This window comes from Sipha flava, unplaced genomic scaffold (assembly GCF_003268045.1).
Source record: "Sipha flava isolate LNK unplaced genomic scaffold, YSA_version1 167_pilon_pilon, whole genome shotgun sequence".
Taxonomy (NCBI): Eukaryota; Metazoa; Arthropoda; class Insecta; order Hemiptera; family Aphididae; genus Sipha; species Sipha flava.
In genome coordinates, this window is record NW_020271856.1 from 1124994 (window position 1) to 1132623 (window position 7630).

A 7630-nucleotide genomic window follows, 5' to 3' on the forward strand; every position below is an offset into this window, starting at 1 on the left:
CAAGATATTAAAGCTTGTAGATTTCTCGCTTTTCGCTCAGAATCTTTAATGTTTATATTCAATGACGAGCCTGGAAATTTTTTATGTCGAGGTTCAATATTTTTACTACCTATTATTTCAAATGTATTTATTTCACATAATAATAATTTTGGTAATAATTTTATAGTATTAGAAAGATTTACAATCGACAATTATATAAATAATCCTGGCAATTGATTATAATGTTAAACTGAAATCGAATATAAATATTAAGCAATACTCTTTTTCTAAATTCGTTAAAATATCAGGTCAGTTTAAATACCCAAACACCCCTCCCTATGCACGAGCCTATTAATACTGTGAAACACCGATGACTATGGACTATAATCTTTGAATGTTGACAAGACAATGTCTAAAATGTTTATAAATTTATAATTTATAACAGTGATGCACACGTTACACGTTAAGGATCAGTCGACTTCCCTAAAAAAATTGGATAGTGGGTGGTCGTTGATAGTTGTTATAAACCCATAGGTAAATATAATTTTTTAAATTATTCATGCTAGAGATGTAATGTATATTCGAATAATCGAATTATTCGAATATTCGATGCTACAATACCTATTATTATTAAACGTTTTGTGTTGCGCGAAAACTTAAACGAATAATTTTCGTTACGTATTGTACTGTATTATCGAATAATACTGATATTCGAATAGTCGAATAATTCCCATCACTGATTCATGTACCTAGTGTACGGTAATATGTTATTGTAAGTTAAGGTTTATTTTAAATAATTCTGGGATGGATGGGTGATTGCTATTAGTATTTATTCGACCCGTAATGGTAAGATTAACGCCACTGCCTAATCGTGGTGACTGAAAAATATTCCATTGTATTAGACGAGATTACATTATATTTTACTGATCAGTCGGTATAGCTAATGTTTATTTATTAATTTGTGCACCTATACGCGTCCACCGTTTGAAGCGGTAGTTCATATTTACGATCATTGTTTATTTGAAATGCTTATTGTCGTATTGTTACGTATAATTATTAATTTATAATATTACATTAATAAATCTGAAATAATTACCATAAGTACTATTTACGGTAGTATTACATTTACCCATGGTTTATTATAAAATATTATTTTTGTTAATTACTTTGATACAAACTATTTTTCGTTTTACTATTTATTGAATTAATTAAACTTAAACTTAGACTGTTATTAATACAACTGAAAGATTTTTATAATTTCCGAAGACTGAAATTATTTTTAAAAATAATTACTTGTTTCAGCAAAGCAAAGTAGACATTTTACTTTTTACTAATTTTATACAAATTATATAAATTTATTGTTTACTTGTAATTTTAAATATTGTTCTGAATAAAAGTTGAATTTGTTATTATAAAGTTTTAATACGTGATAAAATATCAAAAGCAGTTTTTGATAATATTAATCCAAAATAAAAAAGTTATTATTTTAATGATTGAAGTTGTGCAAGCGCCTTCCACCAGTCAATATAACAACCAATCCCGAGTCATCGGCTAGTGTATATATATTTCATGGTCAATGCTCGTTAATAACTAGTTCGTGCTCTACCTATTTATAAACCATGAACCGCTACTGATGGAGACGTGACTAATTTTTATGAATTTAAGCCATGGTCAAGTAGAAATAATTTTAAATATTAACCTATATACAGAAGCGTAGGACTCTGGAAGATTGTCCCATTCTAACTTCCGCTGTTTCTGTATGAATAATAATATGGGACTAAATCAGTATAAGGACACTACTGAAAACCTGAGTGGTAATTATTAACGACGGTGCCAATTACAGTCAGCGTGTTCATTTCCGTTAATACATGTGTGCCCTAAAGCTTAAAGGAAAGATATGGTTAAAGACCTGATTTTAAAGAATAGCAGTTATATATTTTTAATCATGAACATATTGTATTTAACAGTGATAGTAAGCTTTTGTAATATAATAATTTTAATTATTATGACTATTATTATTATTGAGTTAGCTTTGGTCCTAAAAGGTGATTCTAATGAATAAAAAAATGGAAAGTTTTTTTTATTCGGTAAAAGATGACTGTCTACTTTTAATTTTCTGATTCAAGTATGCCGTTTTATGTATATGTACACGCTTACTCTATATATAATTTCAAATTGTTTATAAATATATATTATAATCCCATGAGAAGTTTAAGTTATTTATACTTGATTCTAGTCATAAAAAGTCGGATTATTATCACGAAATCTGTGGCCGAATAACAATTTATAGATATCACAAGCAGTCACCGTATGTACGCAAAATATATTGTATTTTGATTTATTGAAAATTATATTTCACCTTCCGTAAACACGATAGTTATTAACGTCATAAGGTAAATAATGAAATATTATGCTATTATTATTATTTTTATGTTATATATATTTTTTTTTTATTAATATCAAAATTATTTTCATTATATGTAGACTGAAATGAATTTATTTTGCTCGTAAAGTAATATAATATTAATATGATGTATAACGGTATGAAATTCCAATGAAGTAATTATTGTTAGATACTACAATTTATACAAAATATCAAATAATATGGTTTAATTTGTTTCCATAGTTCAATACATTCCAGTCATTCGACTCTTAATATTCAAGAGTGATATCTGCAGGAGTTCATGACTAAAACAAAGTAACGGATAGTACATGGAATACAAATTTAACCCGAAATAACTCGCGAAATTTTGTTTCATTATTTAATAAATGTCTATCAATTTAAATTTCAAAAAAACCTTCAGTTTTACGACTTTGATATAAACGTCAGTTTTTTTTTGGGGGGGGGGGGGGGGGGAGCGAGGATTTAAGAAGGAAAACAATAATTTTTCTTCCTCTTCTTTCTTCTTCAATAGAAGCAGCAAAATTGTATTGTTATTAACAATGTACGTATCAACCATATTTAACATTAGTACATAGAATAAATAGGTCTTTACAGAACGAGCACTAAAACCGTACTATTTTTTTAATTTTTTTTTTTTTGACGAACCGTAGTGACCAGTCCCCGGTGTATAACAACAGGCAGACGTTGGCGGCTGATCACCCCAGTAGTCTGTAGCGGCCGTAGCCGCGGCTTGGACATCGTACCTTTACGTCCGTGATTTTCTTACGAATCTTTCATCTTTTTAAGTTTTATCTCATCCAAATTGGTTATCGACAAATGCAATTCTTCCGAATTATTTTTAAAACAACTTTGGAAAGCAAATTTATACTATTAATACAGTATTATTATACAGTTTATTGATATTGTTTAATACAGTTTATTATTTTCTTATTTTCAATAAAAATTTGAATTATTTCCAGATTTTCCATTGTAATAATATTGTTAAGAAGTAAAAGTCGAAAACATTATCAACAGTAAAGTAGGATTTACAGATAATGTATAAATATAAATATAAATAATTATCAAGAAGGCCAGTGTTACAAAAGCACTTGGAATCGTTTAAATAGTAAATTGAAGATTATTTTAATATCCTTACAATTTTTGATCGAAAGTACCTAATGTTTTTTGTTATACAATATAAAAATATAATTATAATAATACAAAATAACTATTACCATTGATTTTAGAATATATATTATAGAACGTATGTTCTAAAATCATTGCTATTATATAACTTAATATAAGAAGTACAAAATCTTCTAAAATCAGCAACCAAAAGTAGTTCAAATTCCAACCACAATCGTAGTAATAATTTTACTATTATGTCACACTATTCGTAAAATAAATATTAAAAAAATTATCAGTATAATACACATTAGAATAATATTTTCTTAATAAATTATATTTAATTTTTATTATACAAACTTATTCTTGCCTTGTAATTAAATTGTATTCTGGCGATATTTGACCGTATTGCGTACCAACTTAAATGACAAGTCAATAAAGATGAATAAATTTCATTTTCGTTGGCAATTATTTTTTTTTACGAAAATCAATATTGTTTTAAAATCCAGATTTTTTTAAAGCAAAAGTTAAACTGTAATAATTTAGTAATTAAAAGCTTTTAATAAATAAAAAAAAAAAAATCCAGTTTTGGGAATGAAAATTCTTTCGTATAAGTATATACATAATATGTTATCAGAAAGTAAAAAAAAAACCATAAATTGTGTAAAATTGTGTAAACAATTTAAGACAACTTTTAAAGTCCCATTACAAAAAAATATTAAATCAGTTTCACAAGTCTCATGCGAACTATTAACCACGACACACATAATTAAAAGTTTTCCGATTCTTTTACTCACGCCGTTTACTTTTTCGTACATAGTATAATACCTCATTAGAATTATTTAAAAAAAAGTTCACTTAAAAAATACAACTTAGAAAAATTTGGTTGACCATAAAATTATCTACTCGAAAAAATCTGTCCAGACTTTTCGGCCCCGGCTGGCAGTCATTATAATTTCATATCTAACAGATAAAACATTTATGACGAACAAACAAAATTTATCTGCACAGCGCTCTAATAATTATAATGAACTTCAAAACGTAATCATAAATAATAATAACTCGAAAAAGGCCGCCACTAGCAACGCACGTATACAGAGCACTTCAGTTGACTCTGTCTTCTCAACTTCAGAATTTTGCAATAAAAACAAAAACGATTTCGATATGGTTAATGACAAAGCCAAACGCCATCTATCTTCCTCCAGTTTTTCGGGAGAAAAAGAAAATAAGAAATACAAATAATTATTTATCTCTTCTGCTATGTCGTAATTGCTGTAGACGATGACTCGAAATTGGATAATCACACCCAAAATCACACAAAAAAACTCTAGAATAGAGCAAGAAAAAAAAACCCACTTCCACCTCCTATAATAGTTCGCCATGTTTAAAGACTGCAAGTGTGAGAGCTGAACTATTAGACACAGTTGGTCCCAATAAATTCTCATTTAAAGCAACAATAAACACTCTAAAAATTCAACCTAGGAATCCCGACGCATATAGAGCAATTATACATTTTCTAGAAGACGCAAAGTCCGAGTTCCATACGTATCAAATAAAAGATGACAAAGCGTTCAGAATCGTCCTACGAAACTTACACCCAACTACTCCACCAATTGAAATCAAAACTGTAATAGAAGAAATTGGTTTCACAGTTTGCTCAGTCACAAACGTTCATAGCAAAATTGAAAAAATTAATTTACCCCTTTTTTTTTTGTGGACCTTGAACCATCCGAAATAAACAAAAATATCTTCGAGGTCAACAAATTACTAAATAATATAATAAAAATATTAGAACCATATAAGCGATGAATTATGTCGAAATTGCCAAGATTATGGATACTCTAAAGCAGTGGTTCTCAACCAGTGTGCCGCGGCACAATACTGTGCCGCGAGATCGACTAGGTGTGCCGTGAAAAATGTCTGATATTTGAAAATACCGATTAATGAAACTATGACAGTTAAATGTCAATTAATTGTGCAGATAAGACGATACATATGTAGGTAGACTGTATGGTTTTAACCCAGCTGGATATCTTAGTGTTTAGCCAAAGTTTTTGTTGTTGTCAAGTGGATGAGTGTACCGCGAAAACTTGTGATGTATAATGGTGTGCCGTGAACAAAAAAAGGTTGAGGACCACTGCTCTAAAGCATACTACTCATACCCGCCAAGATGCAACCGTTGTGCTGCTCAACATCTCACATCCACTTGTACAAAACCCCGTGAGACACCTGCTAAATGTGCATTATGCAATGACGATCATCCTGCTAATTATAAAGGATGCGTTTCAAACAAACCTAACCAATCAAATTAATTTAAAAATTCGCCTTAAAACGAATAAAGATATTGATGAGGCTGTTAACAACTTCACAACCTCCATTCAATAACCTCTTGCACACTAAACTCTACCCCCAATCAAAATCAATTCAAAATTCCTATTCACATAAGATACCTAATTTTACAAAAGAGAAGGGCTCGGGCCACTTGACAAAGAACCAGATATCCCTCTGATAAAAGACATTTTTACAAACTATGCACAACTCTAAAAAGAGAAGTAGCTAAACAATAAATGACACTAATAAAGCTGAAACTTTTAGAAAACATCTTGCAGCCGTTTTTCGACCTAACCATAATACCACTCCTGCTCCTGACAGTGACATTAACTCATTTTCAGACAGTCCTCTTCCTTTAACCCTATCTTCTAAATGCTTATCCCCTTCAGAAATCAAAACGTTCATAAGACATTTTCCAATAGGTAAATCACCTGGATTCGACTTAATAACAGCTGAAATAGCTCGTAAACTTCCTCATAAAGCCATAATCCATCTTACACATATTTTCAATGCGATCTTAAGACTATCTTACATTCCACCTCAATGGAAATTCTCTATTATAATATTGTTCCCTAAACCTAATAAACCTACAGACAATCCAGCCTATTTCCACCCAATAAGTCTACTTACTTTCTTCTCTAAACTCTAGAAAAACTAATATTAAAACTTATATATCCAATAATCAAAGAAAATAACATAATTCCTAACTCTCAATTTGGATTTCGGGAAAAACATTTGACAGTTCATCAAATGCACAGGCTTGCAGACACTATCTCGTGCTTATTGGAAAAAAAAAAAAAAAACAATACACCTCCGCTGTGTTCTTAGATGTTTCGCAAGCATTCGACAAAGTCTGTCATCTTGGACTTTTAAATAAATTAAAGAAAATCTTACCTTCTTCATACTACCTTCTCCTAAATTCTTACCTAAATGAACGTTTTTTTTTCCGTCAACTCGGGCACAGAAATTTCTAACATCTCTCCGATTCAAGCTGGTGTGCCACAAGGTGCAGTTTATCTCCCACACTATACAATATATACACCGCAGATTAACCTATATATCTTGATACGTCAGTTGCTGAATACGCGGATGATTAAGTTATTTACTTATCACACCCAAACCCCTTGACATTTTCGACATCATTAAAAAATCATCTCGACTTACTATCTCCCTGGTATATTCGATGGCGCGTGAAAATAAATTAACTAAAATCAATTAATACTACCTTTACCCACGAATTTCAACAACCTCCACCAGTTTCATTAAACACCAAATTAATTCCTAACTCGAATACGGTGAAATATTTAGGAATGTACTTGCTAAAAAACTCGTCTGGACCAAATATACATATGACCAAACTATCCCTTAATCGAAGACTTCCTATTCTTCGCAGTATTATGGGTAAAGCTTCAAATCTTAATCTAAAATCCAAAATCAATTTATACAATCTTTTACTCAAACCAATATGGATCTACAGGATACAGCTATGGGGAGCTGCCAAAAAAACAAATATTAATAAAATCCTAGTGTTTCAAACAAACACACTTGGAATTATCACTAACGCTTCTCCGTACATTTCCAATTATACTCTTCACACTGACCTACATATACCTTTTGTTAGAGAAGTTGTAAAAATTCTACAAAAAACTCTACAATTACCCCAATTTTCTAATTTCTGAGCTATTCTCAAACTCACTCCCTGGTAATACTATAAGGAGACTTAAGCGAGCATGGCTCAGAGATTTCCTAGTTGACGAACAAGCTGGTTAGCATGGTCCATGTGTTAAATGTAAAATAAAAAAAAATAAATAA